This window comes from Eleutherodactylus coqui, chromosome 5, assembly GCF_035609145.1.
Source record: "Eleutherodactylus coqui strain aEleCoq1 chromosome 5, aEleCoq1.hap1, whole genome shotgun sequence".
Classification (NCBI taxonomy): domain Eukaryota; kingdom Metazoa; phylum Chordata; class Amphibia; order Anura; family Eleutherodactylidae; genus Eleutherodactylus; species Eleutherodactylus coqui.
The window spans coordinates 85,818,239-85,843,451 of NC_089841.1; the positions used below are offsets into that span (position 1 = coordinate 85,818,239).

Below are 25,213 nucleotides of genomic sequence, written 5' to 3' on the forward strand. Positions count from 1 at the left end.
AATGCTGCTGCACCTTTAAAAGACATTACAAGTCCTTTATCTTTTTAACACATGCATTTCTGTCTGCTACAGGTCACAATAAAACTTGAAATGCTTGCAGCTAATGTGTCAACGGTGCAAAAAATCCAGAAGCAGGAGCTAGCTCCTTATGCACAGCTGTTTTACAGAACCCTCGTATCTGGCCTGTGCAACTCAAGCCATTTATCAGAGTGACCCTCTGGTCTTGGGGCACAATTCTGGCCCCAAGGAGGAGGAAGGTGTATTACATATGGCTATTCTTTGCTGTCCCGATGATCTGCCAATTCCAAGTCCCATCTTTCCCTATCTATAACTACTTGATGTTCACTGTGTACTGATCTCTGATTGGCCAGCAATTATGACATGAGAAACCCTGGCCAATCAAAAAACAGGTATAGTACATTGGTAGTCTAACACTACCAATGAACTATGGGGATTAGGTAGTTTGAAAATTGTGTCGGCCATCTTGGATGGCCAAAAACAGCACTCGGCACTGGCGGGTCGGAGGGCCAACAGAGAAGAGAAACTGCAGTTAATATAACCCTCTGCCTCCAGTCTCAGGACAGAATTTTATCCCAAAACTGGAGGGTCACTTTAACCTAGAAAACACAAGGAAGGCTAAAAGTAGTTAACAAATAACATTAATGACGAACAGGATGATGGCAAAGTGGATAAGAAAGGCAGAGTACATTAATAAGTAGAAGTTAAACTTAAAATGGTTAAAAAGTAGAAGTTAAAGATAAAATCAGGTTGATCAGGTTATGTTTTTTTCATGAAGCATTAGATTAAATTCATGCAGAACTAGTTTCCATTGGAAAAAAAAAACAATTAGTGCCTGAATAAAAAAAAAACAAAAAAAAAAAACAGTACCTGGAATGTATAGATATGACCATCAGTATCAGACTGGGGTGCATAGGGACTACCAGTAAAATTCCTTCTGGGGGGCCCACTATGCAGGTACAGTACTTGCAAATATATGATTAACTGCCCTCTACATATGGAGAATGCGCTGGGCAGGAACTAGTGGAGTCTTCCTCACCTGATAGGTGCAGATTGCACAGGTGGCACTTATGGCACATCCTGCAACGGCCAGAGCACTGCTGAGAAGTGCACCAACATGCAGTTTTATTGCAAAACTTAACGGCTTTACAAGGCTCCTTGTGGAATGCAATCTGCAGAGAAAACTACAACACGCTGCAGAAACCTGAAAGTCTACAGCCGTCGAGGCATGATGGCCAGGGCTCATTGGAGGATTCACCTGTTCCCCTGTGGGCCAGTCCGAGCCCGCCAACCATAATAGCCTAGAAACTTGCGTGGTGGATTGATCGTAGACGTTGGGATTGAGGGGGGGCGGGGAACAAAACTTACGTGGCGTCAGTTTTAGATTTTAAAGGAAGCGTGCCATCATAAAATGACCTTTTATTTAAATAACATTTTTGGTTAAAACATATTTAAGAGTTTTCGGGTTTTTTTATTGTTTAATTTTTGGTCACAATTAGGGATGAGTGAGTATACTCGCTAAAGCACTACTCGCTCGAGTAATGTGCCTTAGCTGAGTATTTCCCCGCTGGTCCCGAAAGATTCAGGTGCCGCCGCTGGGCGGGGAGCTGCTCCCCGCCGCAACTCACCTGTCAGCTGCGGCGGCCCCCGAATCTTTAGGGACGAGCAGGGAGATACTCGGCTAAGGCACATTACTCGAGCGAGTAGTGCCTTAGCGAGTATACTTGCTCATCCCTAGTCACAATCTATATTTTTAAGAAAAATCCTAAAATCCTACATGTTTCACGCTGATCACAGAGCCTATTAGTAGTCTGTCACTTCCTGGTCTCTAGAGGAAGCTTTGCAGTAGTCATCTCACGGACATCACAGGCAGGATTACACTGAGAGGTAACACCTATATGTAGATAACACAGAATCTACCTTTTACAATAAGAGATATGATGTGACCATCTACTCCCCCTCCCTGAAAAATGACCTCTGCACTAGTCATACAACATGTCTAGACCAGTCTCCCATGCAAGTCAATTGGTCCCCTCCTGTCCACTGTGGGAATGGCCCATGAAGCTGCCATAAAGCATCTCTCTAAATGCTCTTAATGCTGTTAAATATAGCTCAGGCAAGGTGGCCGCCCCCATAGTCATGTATAGACAGCAGAATAAAAGAAAATCTACAATCAAAAAATAAAAAATGATTAAAAAAAAAAAAAAGTTTCACTATCTCGTTTTAATTTTTTAAAAAGTGGGTGATATATTCCCTTTAGGTGGATAGCATAATAATATTATTGCAGACTATGGACTACACGTCTGCCTAAAATAACTGATGGAATTACTGTGAAGTGTTGTACACACTATATGCAACCCTTTTCAGATCCTCAGTTATATGCAAGTGATAGATCTACAAAAACTTGGCACATTCTTCTCAATAGAATTTCTCCAATTGTGTTTAGTCATCCACATTATCCTCCTGTTGATTATTTTCCTGCTGTGTCATCATTTCCTGTCTTCTAGCTTTTTATTATAGCAGTCGCTATGCAACTGTCCTACCACTGATCTATTTGTGGGTCAGCTGACCATACCGCTCACTCCAGCCTTATTTGCAGGGGGAGCTCCTCATTGGTTAGCCTCTCTTTAAATATTCCTGGCTTCTGCAGTGTGTTGCTGGTTATAGTAGAAACCATGTGCATTTAAATCTAGTATTATTCTAGTCTAGCTTTGTCCTTTTCAGAGTAGTCTTGTTTCTATGGTTGTCTAGTCTAGTCCTTGCTTCGTAGCCTTGTGGTTTTTGTTTACTCCTTCCGTGTTTATATCGGCCTTGTCTTGTTTCGTAGTTCAGCTTTGCTTTGTGGGCTTTCTTGTTTCTGGGTCCTAATGCCTTCCCATTGCTCAGAGGCAGTGTTTCAGATATTTAACAGTTACTAAGGGACAGTGGTGTCTGATGTTAAGGTCAGGATCATGGATAGATTGGGAAAAGACTTAGGAAAATATAGCATTGGGTATTGTTAGGTTGTTATTTATGTTTCCATTAACTATCAGCTTCATTATCTGACTACGATCACCATTATCTCTTTTTGTCATCATCTGATTACAACATTCTGTTCCTGTCATCTGTTGATGAATTCTTAATCTCTGGCTGGGCCTACAGAGGCAACATTCAAATTTAAGGTGTCGTAACATGAAATCTGATCCAATGTCACTTACAACTCCACAGGTCACAGAGCATCAGAAATATCACACTTTATTAGCGAAAGTATTTGGACACCCCCAACAGTTGACTTATTACCATGTCATGTGTCTTAAACCATGCTACATAAAATGTAAAGCCTTGGACGTGTCAGCCGTAGTTTGTGACAAAAACTGTACACTATAGAATATACAGGTTATGCCGCTGCACACAAGTCGTCTATCATGAAGTACAATGCATCGGAATGTCTACAATGGTGTAAGGACCAAGGTCATTAGATAATTGAGCAGTAGTAGAACATTCTATGGAGAGACGAATCATGTTACTCCATCTTCAGATTAGATGGACATACCTGGGTGTAGAGAATCCCTGAGGAACACCTTTTGACTGAGTATGCTGTGCCAACAGTTCACATTATGGTGTGGTGATGCGTTTTGGTGGCATGGTCTCGGCCCGTTGGTTGTAGTGGTAAGAGCCATAAACATGGAGATATACCTTGACGTTCTAAAAAATAATGTGCTGCCAACAATGTGGCAATACTCTGGGAATGGGTAGCAACACGTTCAACAAGACAACGTACCTTGTCACAAAACTACTGCTGTTTTACATTGGTTTGAGGGTATGGATGTCCCACTTAGACTAGCTGCACAGAATCTCAACCTAAACCCTATTGAGCATCTCTTAGACGAACTGGAACGTCGGGTCAGGAAATATGAACAGGGTCCATCCTCTTTCAAAGAACTTTCCAGACGTTTGCAGGATGAATGGAGGGAAACACCAGCTAAAGTTTAACAGATGTTAATAGAAAGTAAGCCACGGGAAGCATCTGATGTCATTAAGGTCAAAGGAGACCCCAGTAAGTATTAGCATATGGAAAAAAAATACTACTTGAGATTCTTGCTCAGGTGTTCCATTACTTTTGGTAGGACAGTATATATTGCTTGGCACCATAATAAATATTGAGAAGCAACATTAAATACCCCACAGCAGTCTTAAACAAAATAGTAGGTTATATTGACCTTACACTTCAGGGTCCCCCCTCCTATTTATGATAGATGTTCTACTGCATTCCCGCTTATAATGAAGATCCCGATGCCAACTGAGCTTCACTGTGTCGGAGTACCTTAATCATTTTTTACACCACACGTTTCCTCATTTCCATGGTATAATTTTAGTCATTGTAATATGTGGACAGTGCAAAAATTAGAGATTTGTAAAGGTTTACTATCCAACAGAAGGCTCTGTCTCGTTGATATATTTGGGAGCCAACAGTTTACTCTGTCATACATGATGTAACACTGTCACAAAAAGAAAATTTCCTTCTTAATTCTTCATGAACTTTGCTATTCTCATGAAGTGGAGAAAATTGCAAGCACATACAGGAGGAGGCAGGAGTCTAGCCTCGCTCCAGCTGATCTTGCCTTTACCATCCATCAGCAGCGCTAAATCTATTTGGATAAAACGCGTGTGACCCAGACAGCTGGCACCATCCCAAACTGCCTTACACACCGACAGCTCAGATAATAACAGTCTTCTCTATGCTCCTCGACAATGCAAGACTTGAAGAAACTAGAAGAGCCCAAGACATGCAGGTAAAATAAACTCTTCATCCAGGCGATGCCTATATCTCCACTGTTTAATGAACTACAACCACTAACATCAACGACAAGGCTGGGAGTAATAGTAAGGAAACATCTTGACAGCCAGATAGCTGTCCTAACACTACATTACAAGTCAACCAGAGCAGTAGAGACACAACCACTGCAGGCATCTAGGCTACGTCAATACATTGGCACTATGGCACCTATAAATTGCTGTATAAACCTACAGCTGCAGAAGAGAGAAGTAAAAACTGCTAATAACCCTATAAATTATTCTTTACAGTCACAGCAGGACTGGCTTGCCTTGTGGGTCCCGGAGAACTCTGGCACCCAAATAGTACGTCTAGTGAAATTTAGCTTTGGAAGCAAAGGGGGGCGAGTGTGGGGTTCAACCTCACATAACCCTTCTATATACATTCTCCTCCAATTGAGCCCTCCACAGCCAAAATCTGCACTCCCTATGATCGCTGCAGAATAAATACACACACATATCTGAGACGTTGCGGTGTTAAAAGTCTCGTAGATCCCAAGTGGCCAGATGAAAATCAAAACCACACTCTTACATCTCTTTGATTAGTCTATTAAGAGCTTAACATATCCTAGAGCATCAGACTGAGCGAACACATTAATGCTGCCCGTCTGAGTCCAGACACAAACTATGCACTTGTCTGACTGACTTCTTAAGTAGACGTTTTTTTCCTCTAATACATGAAGCATAAAAGTTGGCTTCCTTTCCACTTCTTAAGTACTCGACTTTTTCTTCTCCACTACCACTTTAGATTGCAAGCTCCTTGACACTTTCTTCCTACCTTTCAACATCAGATTTACACTGCTGCACCATAGAAATAGATTGCAAGCTCCTTGACACTTTCTTCCTACCTTTCAACATCAGATTTACACTGCTGCACCATAGAAATAGATTGCAAGCTCCTTGACACTTTCTTCCTACCTTTCAACATCAGATTTACACTGCTGCACCATAGAAATAGATTGCAAGCTCCTCTGACACTTTCTTCTTTTAACATCTCAATGCAGATCTGCATCGCTGACCGACAGAATTAGATTGCAAGCTTTATGACGCTTTCTTCTTACCTAGTCACAGGATTAAGTCTACACTGCTCACCTCCTGCAGTTAGAGTGTAAGCTCTCTGACACTTGCTTCTTACCTTTTTTTAATCACATTACTCAGCCTTTATTTCTATCTCTGTAACGCTGACCCCATGGGATTAGATTGCAAGCTTCTTGACACCAATTCAGAATCTCATTTTATATCTCCATGACTGAGTTTATCAAATTAGATTGCAAGCTCTGTGGCACGTCCTTCTTACCTATTCACAGGATTCAGCCTCTCAATGCCTATCTAACACTGCTCACCTCCTCCAGTTAGAGTGTAAGCTCTCTGACACTTGCTTCTTACCTTTATTTTTTCACATTACTCAGCCTTTATTTCAGTCTCTGCAACGCTGCCCCCCCCATGGGATTAGATTGCAAGCTTCTTGACACTTGCTTTTTACAGTACAATGCAGATCTATGACCCAAATAAATAGATTGCAAGTTCCTTGACACTAATGCAGAACCTCATTTCATATCTCCAAGTTAGATTGCAAGCTCCTTGACACTTTCTTTCTATACAGTACCTTTTAAAACCGCAGTGCAGATATATGACCCCCATGATTAGATTGCAAGCTTCTTGACACCAATGCAGAACCTTATTTCAGATCTACAAGGCTGAGCTCATCGAATTAGATTGCAAGCTCTATGACACTTTCTTCCTATTAGAAGATTTTTCATTCAATACATTTTTTTGACCCCAATTAGATTGCAAGCTCTTCACACTACACTCCTGATCTTCAACAAAGCTCCCCATCTCATGCACCTAACCTAATCACAGATCCACACCAAAGTCCTTTCCTAATTAGATTGCAAGCTCTTTGCACTTCTTCCTCGTGTCATATGTCCCTCCAACAAGTAGCTCCCTGGCACTTGCATCTTACCTAATTACAGATCCAATGACATCTCCCAAATAGATGGCAAGCTCCTTGACACTTGCATCCCACCATATAATAGCCTAGAATCCTGACATCCCCTAATAGATTGCAAGCTCTTTTGACACTTTCCCTCACTCAGCAGTGTTTACAAGACAATGTAACAAAACCTATTTGATACAATGTATACTGACATGACAGATCAACAAATCACCAATCACACCCTGCCATAGCATGCCATCCAGGCAGAATGGGCAGTGCATGAGTCGGGGGGGGGGGGGGCACAGAGCACATAAAGGGGTACAGGAGTCATTCTCTTACCTCTTTCATGTTCTATGAGTGGCAGTCAGCACAGACACTGGCCATTCACTGTGTATTCCCTGTGCAGACACCAGACATCTCCTCCTCCAGCAGCAGCAGCAGCCCTGTCCTGGTGCCACCACCATCCTCTGGCACTCATACAGGGGTATTACAAGGGGTGATCACAGTGCTGGCAGCATTCTGCAGCTCTTATTACTATTATTAGGGCTTGCTGTGTGTTTCCCTGCCTTGCCTTGTATAAGCAGCTTTCAGTGCAAGTGCATGTGGCTGTGGAGAGAGTGCAGAGAGCCCTGTGCAGGAGCTGGAGCGGCCACTCATAGCTCACTATCGGCCAGCAGCCAACTTTAGGGCTCATCAGTTTTTTTGGCATCTCAACAAGTAGGAGGGGAGAGTGACGTCACTGCTGCTTCTAGTGCGCATGCGTCGCGCTGCAGGGCGGGGGAGGGGACGGAGGGGCTCAGGCAGGGGAGGACGGCCGGTGCCGCCGTGTGGTGCGGGCTTACCGGACACCGTCGGGGGGTCCCGGGCGGCTCGTCCTATAGAGGGGGGTACAGTACACGTCCTGCAAGGGTCTCTAGGAGTCCTGTTATGGCTAGTGCTGAGCTCCATAGCGACCGGCGGACGCTGCTAGTTACTGACAGACGTGCGAGCGGCTATATTAGCACTATGACGACTGCTTCCTATCGGGGGGCCATAAATCTGTCATTGGCGTGATTAAAATAGTTTCCAGGACTGGCTCAGAGCGCCCCCATGGCAGTGCTGACGAGTATTACCTCAGGAATAGGACCGCCATTAAACGCTTCCTTCGTTGTCCCCTTAGTGTCCACCGCCTCTTTCCGCGTTCGCATAGCCGTTGAACGCCATTAATTTTTCCTTCACGTCCGCGATATGAATTACGCAGCGGAAGAATAATTGCGTCATGCTGTATTTCAAGGCATATTCCGTGCGGACAGCCTCCATTGATGTCAGTGCATGCGTGCGCACAGCCCATTCGCAATGTACAGCGGCGGAATCGCTGGTAGACTAATAGAGAATGAACATCGCCCCTGAGCGTCATTTCCTGACGCACATCTTTCTTCCGCGTGGACAATATGCTGTCCATAGGCACCCATTCACGACCGAACGCGCCCATACGCAATTTGATTCTGCAATGTATCGCAGGTCTTCCGACCCGTTTTGTATGAGCCTGGCCTAAGGCCGCTCTCACCCAGGCATCCACAAAATGGAGCGTACAAAATTGCTCCGTTTTAAAATCCGTTAAACCGCGTTTGACAGCGATTTTTCTTTTTTAACGCACCCCAACATTGTGACTGGTGATGATGTGCCTCAAACGCTAAAATGCATGAAAATTAAGTGGACGACGCTCGAAAATTTTCCTATTCAGAAAACCGTATTTACGCAGGCATTTCGGTGCATAAAAAGAAAAAAATCACGCATAAAACGCGACCATGCGAAGCATTGGATTTCAATGGATTCATTCTGACCCCATTTTGGAAACTAGAGCCCTCAGGAAAATTTATCAAGGGGTGTAGAGAGAGTTTTGGAACCCACAGATGTTTGAGGAATTTTTTTCACAATTTGAGTTGAAAATTAAAAATTCAATTTTTTCCAGTAATATTTAGGTTTAGCACCAGTTTTTTATTTTTTTATCAGGGGCAAAAGGAGAAAAAGTACTCTATGATGTGTTACCCACTGGCTCCTGAGCACGGAAATGCCCTACATGGCAGGGCTCAGAAGGGAAGGAGCGCTGTTTGGCTTTATGTACCATGTTTTCCCCAAAATAAGACCCTGTCTTATATTAATCCCCCCCCCCCAAAGAGGTGCTAGGTCTTATTTTCGGGAAGGTCTTATACTTACCTAGCAGGCTCGGTCCAGGTCTCTCCCTCTGCTCTACGGAGCTCAGACGCGCTGACCCACGGAATTGATTGACCAATTCACAGCCATCGCATTGGTTCATTGAGCACTGCATTGATTGGTTCTCGAGTACTGCTGAGCCAATCAGAGCCATCGCTTCATGAAGGTGGTATTTATGAATTCCGTAACCAGGAAGTGATCATAATCAGGGTGCTCGCTGAGGAGGCATTGTGTGTTATCATATTGCAGGTATTTTAGGATAGTTTCCAAACGTGTCCTTGACATCGCCATGCGGAACATTGGGGTGTGGTACAAAATATCTGTACTCCAGTACACCTGATGGTTGGCTTCTTTACTAGTTCCGTACCCACAAATTTATTGATCTCTGATACTTCCACAGGGTACAGGGAGTTCAGACTCACTTGATGATGAGGAAGAGGATAACGCCAGAAAAGTGGGGTCATCACCACTATCTGAGTCTGACTCGAATGCAATAACTGTGTAAGTTCCTTTGCAGTAAACCTCCTGCGGGTCATACTGCTATAGAAATTTATTCTGCATTCAAAAAATCATTTTATTGGGTAGGTAACCACAGGACACTGGGATGGGGTGATCACTGGGACGGGGTGACCACAGGACGCTGGGTGATCACTGGGATGGGGTGACCACAGGACGCTGGGTGATCACTGGGACGGGGTGACCACAGGACGCTGGGTGATCACTGGGACGGGGTGATCACAGGACGCTGGGTGATCACTGGGACGGGGTGATCACAGGACGCTGGGTGATCACTGGGACGGGGTGACCACAGGAAGCTGGGTGACCACTGGGACGGGGTGACCACAGGACGCTGGGTGATCACTGGGACGGGGTGACCACAGGACGCTGGGTGATCACTGGGACGGGGTGACCACAGGACGCTGGGTGATCACTGGGACGGGGTGACCACAGGACGCTGGGTGATCACTGGGACGGGGTGACCACAGGACGCTGGGTGATCACTGGGACGGGGTGACCACAGGACGCTGGGTGATCACTGGGACGGGGTGACCACAGGACGCTGGGTGATCACTGGGACGGGGTGACCACAGGACGCTGGGTGATCACTGGGACGGGGTGACCACAGGACGCTGGGTGATCACTGGGACGGGGTGACCACAGGACGCTGGGTGATCACTGGGACGGGGTGACCACAGGACGCTGGGTGATCACTGGGACGGGGTGACCACAGGACGCTGGGTGATCACTGGGACGGGGTGACCACAGGACGCTGGGTGATCACTGGGACGGGGTGACCACAGGACGCTGGGTGATCACTGGGTCGGGGTGATCACAGGACAGGGTCAAAAACACAGCAGAAATCGTTGTGTTTTGTTTTTTACACTGACGGATACGCCAATGCTACACTGACTAACCACACGCTGCACTGAATAACCACAAGCTACACTGACTAATAACGGGATGGGTGACTACGAAATGGAAACACAACAGGAACTTTGGGTGGGTGACCACAGGACACTGCAGGATCACTGGGATGGGGTGATCACTGGACGGGGGTAGAAACAGCAGAAAGATTTTTTTTTTTACATTGACGGATATGCTGATGCTACACTGACTAAGCACACGGTACACTAATGACGGGATGGGTGACTACAAAATGGGTACACAGCAGGAACGTTTTTTGTTTTTTTACACTGATAGAGGATACTACACTAAATACACTGACTAAACGAATACGACTACTGATCGCGCTATACCTACACTATACTACTAAACTGATCACACTATACCTACACTATACTACTATACAGCCTGTGACATTAGGGGTTAAAGGGATTTTCATTATTTCAATGAGAGCTGCACTTGCAATTACAAGCACCGTCCACTACACAGCGATCGGAGCAGTGCTTCCAACCCAACCCCGGTGTTTCCCGGCAGGAGCTGCCTGGATAACCCCTTTAAAGGGGTTGTCCCGCGCCGAAACGGGTTTTTTTTTTTAACCCCCCCCCCCCCGGTCGGCGCGAGACAACCCCGATGCAGGGAGGTAAAGAAAGCTTACCGGAGCGCTTACCTTAATCCCCGCGCTCCGGTGACTTCAATACTTACCGCTGAAGATGGCCGCCGGGATCCTCTGTCTCCGTGGACCGCAGCTCTTCTGTGCGGTCCATTGCCGATTCCAGCCTCCTGATTGGCTGGAATCGGCACGTGACGGGGCGGAGCTACACGGAGCCTGCATTCTCCACGAGCGGCTCCATAGAAGACTGCAGAAGACCCGGACTGCGCAAGCGCGGCTAATTTGGCCATCGGAGGGCGAAAATTAGTCGGCACCATGGAGACGAGGACGCCAGCAACGGAGCAGGTAAGTATAAAACTTTTTATAACTTCTGTATGGCTCATAATTAATGCACAATGTACATTACAAAGTGCATTATTATGGCCATACAGAAGTGTATAGACCCACTTGCTGCCGCGGGACAACCCCTTTAAGTGAAGTGGTGAAAAACGGAACTGCAAATGATAGAACTTTGATAGAAAGCCATAAGGCCAAATTCACAGAAGTGTAAGCGCAATGGCACATACCTTAGCGCATATGAACGAGACTTTGTTGTATGCTGCGTATTTTACTGTACTTTTTCTACCCACAGGCCATGTTTTTTTGTGCGCGGGATAGAAACACACTGCTTGAAATGGCTAATGAATTCCAGATGGGCTCTTTTTCGGAATTTGGACTTCTATGGGGATCTATGGTGCGCGAATACGTAGAAAGATAGAGCATGCTCTATCTTTTTTGCATTACTTAAATTTAAGTGCCAAAATACAGAAATGTGAACAAACCCGTTGACATCAATGGCTTTTATTCTCTGCATATTGCACATACAAATACGTCCATGTGAAGCTGCCCTAAGGTCGCCTTCTCACATGGGGAATTACTGCAAGCGGTTCCTAGTGCAAGGACAACACATACACTTCTCACAAGAGCAATCTGCCTGCCTACATATACTACAATAAGCATTGCACTTGTGTCAGCACAACCAGCTGCAGCTAAAAGGAACTTGTCAGGTCCCTTACGCTGCCTGGGCTGCAGGCAGCTCAGTACAGTGACAGACACGCTTGTTTCAGTGGTCTGCCACTTATATCAATCAATATAGTGGTTTTGCAAATCTTTTGAAACTTTGTAGGCATGGACTTGAGAGGAGTTTACTGAGCTCATGCATATTCATATAGGCACCCCTGCCTTCTGCCCCTCTCCTCCCTATAGACACTGATTGACAGGTTCCTACATGTAATAGTTCTTTTACACAAGACAAGCTGTTGGGAAATCGATGCCCAACATTTGTTCCAGCGATGCTCGTTCCTGTGCTATTACAGAAGGGGGAGTATCGTTGGCATTGCTCCCAGCGCTCCCAGCATGGAAGTGGGGCGGGCTGGGGAGTGTTCTCCCTCCGCCCACATCCATTCACAGTAAGAAGACAGTCATTCAAAAGTGAACGACTCCTGTTTACGCTGAATTGCGCTTCTTTCAGTGTTCTGCATGCAGAAACTGAATGACTAAACAATTTTCGCTCAATTTCTGCATGCATTTACATATTTTTTTTTTTACATGGGACAATTATCGTTCAAATTCCACCGAGAGCCTGAACGATTCTGAATGATAATCGTCCCGTGTAAAAGGGCCATTACTGCACACACACACAGAGATCAACTCATCAGATTCTAGTGGGAGAAGAAGGGTGGGGGGAGTGTGCATATATGAATATACATGAGTTTCATTGGCAGCTATGTTGACCCGACAGGTACCTTTTTATATGAGGGGATGTAGAAGCATGAAGTGGTTCAGACTTGTTGAATGTTTTGTCCATCCTAGGCTAAGCATTTTTGAGCAGAGAATCAGCTTTTTGTCTGAGAACCTCAGGACTCCACAGAACCCTGGTTGAGAAACACTATTGTAAATGAAGTATGTTTGGTTTTAAGGCCGCCTGCACAGGGGCGGGTGAGACCCCACATGTGGGATTCCCGCAGCGAGTTCAACCCGGTGCCCAGTTGGTGACCCCAGCATACCTCTCCGCTGTCTTCTCCTCTGCTGTGGATGTGCCAGCCGGCTTAAAACAACAATGAGATTGTTTATTTTTTATTAGTGGTGAGATAAATAAGATAAAACTCTATCATTGTAACATAATGAGTGTTAAACACAATGCATATACCTTAAACATACATAAAAAATGTATAAAAACATCATTTTAAACATACTTGCATGTTTTTAAAACATATACATTATATGGATAGCCATACATTTTATACATTTGTGTCCATTTTTACATTAAAAACTTTGCTTTTCGCTGTAAATTTTTTTTCTTAATAAAGTTTTACAGCTAAACACTTTTTTTTTTCCTTTAAGGCATTTCATAACAGAAACCGTATACATTACACATATGGAAATGTACAGCCATATGTTTCCATACGTTTTCGGTTGACTGTAACTTAAAAAAAAAATTATGTAAGTTTCCAAATTTTTTTTGGTGGGGCAAAAAAAACGTATGCTATGTTTTTTCTATCCTACAAAAATGAAAGATTCGTCTGGCACGACTTGTTTGTTACAAACCCATGCTGGCTCTGGTTAATTACTCCATTTTTATCCAAGTACTTGCATACAGGCTGTTTAATAATTTGTTCAAAGATCTTTCCAAGTATAGAAGTCAGGCTCACAGGTCTGTAGTTTCCTGGATTCACCTTCTTCCCTTTTTTGAAGATAGGGACAACATTTGCACTTTTCCAATTGTCTGGGACTTCTCCTGTTCTCCAGGATTTTTCAAAGATTATGGCGAGTGGTTCAGCAATTACCTCCACTGCTTCCTTTAGTATCCTAGGATGTAATTCATCTGGACCTTGAGACTTAAATTCATTTAAGTTAGCTATGTGTTCCCTCACCATGTCTCTGCTGGTATTAGTGTATCTTGACGTCACCAGAAGTGTGGGTGGTGACAAGATACACCCAGGTTGACAGCTCGGCCACTCCCCCCTCTTAGGTCCTGCAATTCACTAACGTGTGCTTACCAGGCAAAGGAACGGTGGCGGCACAGCGCCTTCCCCGCCAGGCTGCCTGCACTCAGCAGCGTTGGCAAAAGTAACGGAGCGGCGCCGTCCTGCCTCTACTGGTCTGTGCCTGTGGACTGTGAGCGGCGCATGACAGTGACGGAGCGGCGGCAGCACAAACTTTTCCCCACTGACCTGGCTGTACTGGGCTGTGGCTGCGAACATTGAGGGAGCGGCGGCGGCAGAGCGCCTTCCCCGGCGCCCTCCCTGCACTCTGGATTGCCCACTGATACTGAGGAAGCGCCGGCGGCACATCGCGTTCCAAGGCCACCTCAAAGTAGCTACCAGAGGTGAACACTATTCTGGCAGTGCTGCGGGAGCAGGGCACAGCAGCGGGGACGGCACTCACAGCGCTCCCGGCTGCTTCAGGCGCAGGAGGAGCCGGCGCGGGACTATACTGTGCCAGGGAAAGGAGGGGGGCTGTCAGCTGTGAGGCATAGGCAAAGCACTGTCCGACAATTTGTGCCAGGGATGGAGGGTTAGGGTGAGGGGTATGTGCAACAGTTATTCTTATAGATATAATATAAGGCTAATTGTTACACTTCGCCCTCATCCTAACCCTCCATCCCTCTCACAAATCAGTGCAGCTGCTGCTTGAGTTTAATGGGCTGCCAGGACCTGCAGCCCATCGAGCTCTACAGCCAATCACGTATAAGGGGCGTCATTCCCCCTGTCAATCTTGACTCCCCCAGTTCTTCCTGGTGGCGTCAAGATACACTAATACCCTCTCTGCTTATAGATAGCCTGCATTCTTTTATTACTTCAATAGCACAGGAAAGGAATAAAAGAATGCATTTGTATGCAGTCTTTGCAATCCTCTTTATTTAAGGTTCTGTTCACATTCTATTTGAGCTTTGTACCCTCCCATTGTAAAAAAAAAATATATATACTAGACGGTATACTTTTTTTTTACTGTATTGCTCTGTATGCAATAGTGTAGCCTATTCTATGCATGTCAACACTAGCCCAACGTAAGATAACCCTTTAGGCATATGTTGAGTGAATGGAGGCCTATATTCACAAATGTAATGTGAGCAGAGCCTAAGCAGTATGGACTGCAAGCAGATACATTTTACATATGCACTGCAGCAGTCCATATCACTGATAGCCATACACAGTATCACTGGCCATACATGTGCAGCAAAACACATGTAGTCACATACAACAATCACCTTGCATGGCCACATTGTTTACAGTAGTAGTTGACTGATCCTCTGGTTGCCAAGTGTCACTTACACTGTGCAATGTACACCCTGGAACTCACGGGGTTAACCAGTAATTGAATTCTTCTTGAATTCTGCTATGAAGGTTGACCCTTTTTAATTGCAGGCCCCCACACTGGTGACTGTCATCTTAGACCACTTTTGTTTTTGTGTATTTGCTCTGGATAAACAGAGTTTGTCTAGAATGGCTCAGGCATCAGAAGAAGAGCCCCTATCCCTTATTGTTCAGACAGTGAGATGATGGGGGAGGTCAGACAGAGCTGTCCAGAGCTGCTTTTCATTCCAGAAGATAGCTAAGATTTTAGATATGCAGCTTTTGTGCTAAAAAGGCTTAAAACATCTCCTCACTGCCAACAACAGCCTAAATTAGAAGATTGATACAGACGTGTTTACTAAGCAGAGATCACTTACTCCTTTGGTGTTGGCTGAGCAAGAATAAACACAGAATTTTCTTTATAAAATTAGGTTTTACATTATATTTCATAGGAGGAACCAAAGTCATTTTATTTTGTATTCTTAATTGAGTTTGTAATAGCATAAAGTGAGGCTGAAGCATTATTGACATAAACAATACATATTATAATAAGTCACATGTTCCTTAAAAATAGTAGGAAAAATTGCAATGCAGGAACATTCTTTTAGGAAAAGTGTCAAAATTAGTAAGGTAAAAGTAAAGTTGAATTACCAATCTATTTGGAGTTGGCTGGAATAGTAAGCTAATTGTATCTCGACTTGTAAAATGCCTGGATAGTGACCAGCCCCCACACCACAAATGAGTAAATCAAAATGTAGATTCGGATGGTGGCCATACAGTTTAGTTAGCTATCAGATGAACACTTCTTCACCCAACAGTAATTCCTCCTGACTTCTTGGCCACAGATGCCATCTTGTTTCATCTTTCTCCACTAACCGGCTTGTCACACGCTTTCACCATGTCCTGCTCTGGCCTCCTGTCTGTTCCTCTCTGCTGCCCACAGGGCGTGTGCGCACACTTGCAATCTTAAAGGGCCAGCACAAGTACGGCTAACCTGTCCCCTGCCAATCATGCAACACCTCTGCTTATATCAGGCACCTTCCCCTAAGGAAGGTGCCTAAGCTTTTGGTTCAACTGAACGTGCTATTTGTATGTGCAGATTTCCTGGTTTCTAAGGCTGGGTTCACATGGGGCGGAATTGGCGAGGAATTTCTGTGCAGACTTTTTGCACGGAAATTCCACTGGCAATCTTAAACCCAAGCCTAAATATCATAGTGGACAAGATTTGCAAAAATCTTGTCCACATGCTGTGGACAAGCCGCGATGAAACTGACATGCTGCACGGAATTCAAAGCCGTGGCATCTCAGCTTTATCACCGTTTCCGCTACGAACACTCTCCTCTCTATAAGGGGAGATGGCCGCAGCAGAATACAGGTGGCGAAGCCGCTTCAAAACCATGCTGCACGGCGCAGGTTTTGAAGCTTCCTTTCTGCCGTGGAAATCTCGCAGAATTTCTGTGCGGTCCCTTACTGTCACTAAACCTGACTACTCTGCATTCTTCACCTGTGACCTTAGCTTGTTGTACTGACCATTCTGTTGTTTGTCCCAATTTCTGCCTTGTTTGTATCATGATGAATCAGCTTTGTGTGCCCTGACTCCTGGAGTGTTTTGAAATTATGTTGCCTGCCTCAATTTGGATTTCTCTTACTTTGTCTCTGTTCCCATGCTCAGGTACTACACCCAGGTCTACTGTAGAGCCAGCTGCCACATAGCTGAAACCTCTTCCAGTGTAACGGCCCAGGGATCCCACAGCAAAGTCCAGATATCAACTGGTGGAGTGAAAGGGTGAAAACTGGGGTTTCTCAGGTGTTGTCTTTGAATTTGGCTCTACGTCAAATCAGTAGATGCACAGAGATATACTGTCCTGCAGTGGTTTTTCATCCGGTAAAATGCAGGGCAGCTGAGCAGAAACAGAATAGTCAATGGGGCCTTTTCGTTCCGTCATAGGACGGGCCCATTTAGCCAGAGGATTCCCCTTTCTTGCACCCTGAATGGAATGGAACCCCCACCACAGATGTAAAAGCAGCCTAACCCTAAATCCTAGCATTATTAATACCGTGTGTACACTAAGAAACAATACAGGTACGATTGTATCAATAATACTGTAAAAAGATAAATCCAATAGGCCACAAAAAAAATTAAGCAGCATCATGTGCCATTCATCTATAAGGGGTTAACACTAGTAACCCACTTAGTATCTTAAGAAAGCAGGTTCCCTTATACCCATATAATGTTCTTTTGAAAAACAGTTCTCAAGCCGGGGTCGAGCACCTGAAACTTGCATAAAGTCCAGTGTCTGTAACACTAACCCTACCTCCTAGCAGGCCTGCAAATTAACAGTTTCTTTCTGTTGTGCACACCTATATTTTGGAGGCTGTCCTCACTTACAATTTGTTGCATTGGAATTGTTCCTACCACCAGCCCAAGCTAATCCAAGGCCAGGAGGATAACTCTACCCTTGGATCCTTGTCACAGTCATGTAATACCCCACTGGCTTGGTGACATAGCACGGTCTCTCTCTCTTTGGTGGTTCCAGGCAGCAGGCAATATCCAATTTTTTAGTCTCTGGGGTTCCCAGCTGTTTCTCCTCCACTACTCCCTGCAGTCTCCAGCAGCTTTCTCTGCAAGCTATCATGGCTCTTTGGCAGCTCTTTAACTATATTATACAGTCCTAGAAATGGCCTTTTATATGCCAGGCATCAGTCAATCAGTAAAAGTCCACTAGACATGCTCAGTTGCATGCAATATTTTGTTGCATCTCATAGTCCATTGTCATGCCAACAATGCCAACAACCATCTATGAGGCTATGCAAGATTTTTTTGAGTGTAACTCTATTATGGCTGTGTGTCTCTAGCCTTAGCTTAGTGAGTTAAGATGACCATAAACATCAGATCAGATGAACGTTGAACATCCCGGCAAGCCACCTGTTGAAGGAAAGAAGGATAGGGCATGTTGGATTTCAATATGCCCAATCCTTTGTTCTCATAGGAGATAAACTGCTGCCAGAGGTGCCTGGCAGTGGCTTAATCCCCTTTGCTTATTAAGAAAAATGCACACTTGCATGAGCTGGACTGTTTGTGATTGTATTATTATAAGTTCACCATTTACAATAGTGACGATTATTACTGATCCTGATATGGAGAACAGTCATTTCAGATGTCAACATATATCCCTAAGGGTGGGTTCACACAGGGCCGCAGCAAAAACTGCGAGATTTCCGTCGGGAGAACCTTTGAAGCAGCCCGGCCGCTCGCTCTTCCGCTGCGGCTGGTGCTCCCATAGAGGAGAGCACAGCCGCAGCGGAAAGAAAAAATAAATAGACATGCCGCATATTGTAAAGCCGCAGCCGCGGTTCCTGCCTGACTTACCGCAGCGGATTGGCTGTCCCGTGTGGACAAAATTTCTGAGAAATCTCGTCCACATGGCTGGCTAATCCCGAGATTAGCGGCCGCAGGCGGATTTGCCGCGGCGAAATTCCACACGGAATTTCTGCGGCAAATCCGCCCTGTGTGAACCCAGCCTAACACACACTCTTTCCTACAACTAATTGAGTTGTGCTTGCAGCCTCACCATCTGTTTTATTCAGTGAGTGAATAGTGTATGTCTGTTGCATTGAAGAAAAACAGGGGGAAGTGGGTTATGTGAAAAGGAAAAAGTAACATTCAAGCCAACTGTTACCATGAAGGCCCTTTACTATGATGATATAAAGTATTCAAAGGTGTCACATGTAATGCTGCATTCTGCAGATGCTGGAGCTGTATTTATCGCTGAAAACCTTTTTTTTTGTGATGTTTTTTTTATAAAGTAATGTTGGTGTGCCTTTTTTAATGTTTTTTTTTTACACTACAGAAGACCAATGGAAAATACTTGAAAACAAAAAAGCCACATTTGGAGTAAACTGTATTTTGAAAAATATGCCAGGCACCAAAACTTAAAGAAAACACCACAAAAAACCTGTACTGTTTGTAGTGCATTTAATGTATCACTATTCGCTGTAGGGTAACATCTGACTGCAGTGTTTTTTTCTGTAGCGAAAACTTTTCAGCAGTTGTCTTATTGTAAACACAGAAAAGGTTATGTTGAAAGGTGACACCAATATACAGATAACACAGGATCCACCATTCAGGTGATGATCACAACACACCTCCTCCCCCTCCCTGCATAGGTCACGGAGCATGCCCACAACACACTCCTATAGAAATCAGTGTGTCCCCTCTGTTTATTGTGACTGTGAACCATTACTCTGCTGTACAGAACAGGAAATACTATGAGACTTCGTGGCAAGAAAGAAGGCTGCAATATATTAGGAGTTTTAACTATATATGAAAAAAAAAAAAAACACCAAGAATTTTTTAAAAATTGCTTAAAATAAAAACTTGATTCAACCTTTTAATGGCCAGACCATTTTAGACCCTAAGGAGCAACCAATTTCTCTGTTTTTCCTGTCGCATTCCTAGAGCCATAACTTTTTAATTTTCTCGTTGACATAGCCATAAGAGACTTGTTTTTTTGTGGGAAGGTGTTATTGGTTTATAGCATAATTTTGGCGTACATATTTGTTGCATCATTTCTTTTTTTGGGGAGCCAAGAACGGAGAAACCTCAGATCCTAGCAGTGTAAACTTGTACAAGCCACAATAATTAGCAACTGCATCATGTAAGTAGATGCAGGGGGGAGGACTCTCTTGTCACCCATAGGCACCCACTGTTTGATCACAAGGTACCAATGGGTTCCCATGGCAGCCAGAAGCTTGACAAAGGCCTCTATATCTGTCATGTAACTCAGCCTATTAGGCCCCTCCTCTCTCAGAGTTTAAAAGGCTGTTGACATAGGGTTAGTAGAATGCAATACATAAATAATGCAGTGCATTATCCTAGTGTACAAACAATCACATTATTTAAGTCCCCTACAGGAGCTCAAAAATAGAGTCAAAAAAGTTCAATAAACTTTTCAGTTAAAATAAAATTCAGTTAAAATTTTAAAAAAATCAGTTTAAAAAATACACATTTTTTTCCCAACAAAAATCAGTTTAAAATTGATAAAATACCCCAAAAATGTTTTAAGTAGCACATAATATGTATTACTGTATTTGTAATGACACAGATAATGAAAAAAATTTTGTAATTTATCTCACATGGTGAATGGCATAAAAAGAATTGCTATTTTTCTTTTGTATACCTCTCAAAAAATGTAATAAAAATCAATCCAAATGTCACATGTACCTCAATATATGGTACTAATAAGAACTATAACTCTTCCTGCAAAAAACAAGACCTCACATAGCTTGGTTGCAGAAAAATAAAATTGCTATGAGCTTTAGGGCGCATTCAGACAACCGTATATCCGCCACAAATTGTCGCCGGCTGATATACGGCGTCCCTCTCTGCTGGGGGAGCAGGCTGGAAAAGCTGGGAGCAGTGCTCTGAGCTCCCGCCCCCTCTCTGCCTCCTCTCCACCCCCCCCTGCACTATTTTCAATTAGGAGAGTCGGGACAGGGCGGAGCTATTTCCCAGAACTTAGCCCCGCCCCATCCTGCCTCCTCTCATTGCAAATAGTGCAGAGGGGCAGAGAGGAGGCAGAGAAGGGGCGGGAGCTCAGAACACTGCTCCCGGCTCTTCCAGCCTCCTCTTCCTGCAGAGAAAGACGCTGTATATCGGCCGGCGTGAATACCCGGCCGATATACGTCCGTCTGAATGCGCCCTTAGGAAACAGCGATGTGTTTTAGCGTGTCTTTATTGTGCTATAGAAAAAAAATAAAGTCCATATAAACTTGCCATTAAATTATACAAATCATCCCACAAAAACAAGCCCTCATATAGCTATGTCAACAGGTTACGGCTTTTGCAATGAGACAATGAAAATCCCTAGGTCCTTCAGGCATAACATAGGCCGATCACTAAGAGGTCAAACTTTGCTACATCTGTACCTACATCATAGGATGGCTTGATATGTGCAATAAACAACCAAGGCAGGTAGATAATGGATTGATGTTACTGCTGGAAGCTGTATAGCCGTGGCCCAATTTTTGGAGATTATTACAATTTTTTTCAAAGAAGTTTCTTCACATCATACAGTGAAAGGTTTGTGTTGCTTCTTCTCTCTAAAAAACCTTTTTATCCTCCTTTTTGTTTCTGCAGAATTCTTCAGTCTTCCCCCTGGATCAACATTCAATGGTGACGATGAGAGAAAATACTTCTAGCAGGCTGCCAGTAATAGTCCATACATTCAGCCCTGAGAATTACTCAGCACGCCATGTACCTCGCTGTGGCTGGTCGGACTTAGTATAAACACAGTCTGGTGCTGGTGCTTTACTTCCTTGAACTTAAACCATTCTCTGCCATCATTGTCTGAAACAGATTCCTTTTGGGTTAACCCCTTCACATCCTTTTTAGTTTTCTGAGTTCTGGATAATAAATGTTTATGTTACTAATTCTGTCTTGTTACTGTAGCATGTAGAGTAGTGTCATGGATTTTTACCTATTTAGGTGCTGTTACTACACTATCACAATTCACTGTAGATCATATTGAGCTGAACAATAATCAAAGTAGAGCAGATTATAATGTACAGCTAATGTAGACTCAAATATTCTGGAGAACATTCTAGCTTTGACTTATATTTCCAGTCATTGTTACAAGGCTTGTTAAAAAGTCTGATACTGATCTGCAGGAATGCTACCTTCTAGTAGGTGGCGCTGTAGAGGCATTGTTCCATCTTCCCAAGTTCTGTTTTTAGCACTTGTAACGTAATCCCCAGATGGAATCCCACAGTGTAGTGAAAAACACTGTGGGAAAGCTCCTTAACCCCTTCCTAATCGCTGATACACCTTTTGACGGCCTGTATCGGTGATCTATGTATGAAGAGAGATCACAGGGTTAACCCTTTAAATGTCGCTGTCACTTCTGACAGCGGCATTTAAATCCCCCGGACGATGTTCGGGGGTCCTGTACGGCACCCCGCGATGACATGGTATCATGGCAGCTGGCGTCCTTCTGAAACACCTGAACAAAGTATGATGTACAGCAGCACTCACCACCACCAATCGGGGGGGAAAGAAACTTGAAGGGAGATGTAGCTTTAAAGCTAGTCTGCACGCCTAGACCGGGACAGGGTCCAAATTCCCAAGGAGAACAGCGTCATACAATAAGGAGACGTCAGGCAGCAGATTGGTGCAGTTTGAATTTATGTATCCAGATGAATACACCCCCGAAAATATCCGAGGGGGGGATCAGGTTAAAATGCTCAAAAGGAAAGAGGCCAGTTGGATTTTTAATTTAGATACCTTGACCCCTTTAGGCCTAAACCTTGAGTATAACACGTTTTCTTTTCAGTAACGGACTTGTCTGCTTTCTGCCTTTTTAGCCTAATTATTTTAACCATGTCTTTTTGTGTTTTACAGATTTTGTATTGGGTTGGACCATCCTCGGTCGCTGGAATTTTTTTCTCCTGTGAGGCTGAATCTTTGCTTCCCCCTGCTCCTTGAAAGTTCTTGTGCCATTTCTTGCAATGTTATACTTATCGGCAGTTGCCTATTTCCATTGATGTAAAAATTTAAATAAAAATTAATGAATATTTTTTGGCACTGAACGTTGTGTATGTGTGTTATCGGTTTGGTGCTTTCCTCTCATTTCCATCTTATAAGCTTGGTACTCCGCAATAGGATCACCCAAATCACGGAGTTAGTGGTTATTCTCCCATAAAGATATGAGCGTGCATTTAAAGTACTTGATCCCTTTGAGACTATATTTCGTTTAGAGTTAGAATGTCTACGGGTATCTTTATTACTGTAGTTACTTCACTGTACATATTTCGTTTTGTGGGACTTAAATAGTGTAATGTATACTTCACATACTATTGGTTGAGATTTGCGCACTTGACAAATGCGTCCTCTTAGTGATCCATGATCAACCGATGATAATCAGGCATCTGTGGCTAGCACAGTATGATTATGTCATAATAAATGCGAATAGTAATTCTATGTATACTGCTAAATTCCTCCTATTTTGGCTATGATATGTTTTTTACAATAATTATATTGTTGGAATCTCCAACATATATCTGCAGACGGATGCCTGGGAGCATTACTCTTTGTTTACAATCTTTTCCCTGTATCATCGGGTCTAAGTAAAATAGATCTCCTGGATATTGATGATGAGTGATGCAGGTTATAAATACCCTTTTTACAAGCCTGGGGGTTATGGACATTGTGTCTATCTCCTAAGGAAGGAGCGCACTTGCACACTATTGAATATGTTGAATAGCTGTGACCGCGGCCCTGATTTCCAGGGCAATGGTCTCTGCTCAAGCGCTGGGTGGAGCGGGGAGCGTGAGTAGTCCCGTCTGATGTATGTGTACAGCGCAAGAATAGGACCTTCGGCGCGCATGCGCACTGGTCCACTATATGGGAGTCATAGTAGTGCCAATTAGCATAGAGAAACGGGTAGCTGACCCGACGCAAGCGTACCAAGCCTCTTGTGGATAAGCACTTCCGGGTCACACACATGGATTACAATGGAGGTTGCCATCTTTATGCAACAGAGAAGGTGCAGCTCACACAGAGAATCCAGCGCTGAGGTAAGTGCTACATCTGTTCCACCTTTTGTCTAATTTATGTCTATTCTAATTGGTTGTGGTCACTATAAATTCTGAGGTTGCGGTAATTACTAAGCAGCTTGACAAAGACTCGGTTACAGAGTCGAATCGTCGCATCTTCTGAAACACCTGGCGGCAACAGCTCTGATCAGCCGCATGGCCGATCGGGACTGTTAACCCTTTAAATGCCGCTTTCAATTCTGAAATCGCAGGCAGTCGTGCTGGTGTTATGGCAGCCGGGAGGCCTTCTGAAAGGCCCGAGGGCTGTCTTAGCAGACTGCCTGTCAGATTGCAATATGATGTAATGCTATGGCATTACATTATACTGCAGGAGCGATCAAAGCATTGCAAGTTGTTAAAAATAAGAGCAATAAAGTTTTACTAATTATTTTATTAGTAAAAAGTAATAAAAGTTAAAAAAAAAACCTTTTGCCATATTTATAATAAAAGAATCTAAATCATAAAACAAAAATACATATTTGGTATCGCTGCATTTGTAAATGCCTGATCTATCAAAGTAACACAGTATTTACACCCCCGCACAGTGAACATCGTCTGAAAAAAATAAAGCTGGTATTGCAGCTATTGCAATCCTATTCTCGAAGTGTTGAAAGGCCATGTGACCAATGGATGTAATGTCACAGACCAGTGAAGAGACCATGGCACTCACCCAAGTGACGTGGCACCTTCAGACACCTGATCGGCAGGTGTGCCATGAGTCAGCCCCCCACCAGTTTGATATTGATAACCTATTCTGAGAATAGGTCACTAATATCTGAGTCCCAGAAAACCCCTTTAAATTTGCCTCACTGCATGCCAAACATGCAAGATTCTAAGTGAATGAAAGCATGGTCACATTTACACGGTTTCTAGCCAGAATTGGGATCTTACATTAGAATGTAATCCTAGAATGGAGGTGACAATAGTCAATGTGACATTTTTAAAAATCTAAGATATGAGCTTGTCTCTCTTGTTGACACAGCAGTGTACTCAATGAGCCACAAACAAGGCCAACTATATTGAGTGACACACTGGAACCCGATTTATGGTCGAGATACATAGGATATGTAATAAGTTTAAAAAAAAAAACAAAAAAAAAAACCCTAAAAATATTTATGGAGTAATCGGAGCAGGGGTGTCAAACTCACTGTCACCAAGGACCACATCAGCATTATAGTTGCCTTCAAAGGACTGTTTACAAAGGCTCATTCACAGGCAGTATTTGCGTTCTGTATTAGGAGTTTGACAAACGTGCGTTAGAGCAGTGTTCCCCAACTCCAGTCCTCGGGACCGCCAACAGGTCATGTTTTCAGG

At 43.9% G+C, this 25,213-nt stretch overlaps 1 protein-coding gene and 1 long non-coding RNA gene across 4 annotated transcripts in view; one reads left to right on the forward strand and one right to left on the reverse strand.

The window, feature by feature from the left end:
* ADAMTS6 (ADAM metallopeptidase with thrombospondin type 1 motif 6) overlaps positions 1 to 7,382 on the reverse strand; it is a 310,696-nt gene extending 303,314 nt beyond the window's left edge. For all 3 annotated transcript variants that reach the window (XM_066602794.1, XM_066602795.1, XM_066602793.1), the window contains exon 1: positions 7,106 to 7,382. The gene's annotated coding sequence lies outside the window, so the exon portion shown is untranslated. The remainder of the gene's footprint in view (positions 1 to 7,105) is intronic.
* On the forward strand, positions 4,719 to 22,824 carry LOC136627581 (uncharacterized). Its single transcript, XR_010792803.1, has 3 exons — positions 4,719 to 4,790; positions 21,447 to 21,482; positions 22,707 to 22,824. It is a non-coding gene; the product is annotated as an uncharacterized lncRNA (long non-coding RNA).
* Positions 22,825 to 25,213: the final 2,389 nt, after the last annotated feature.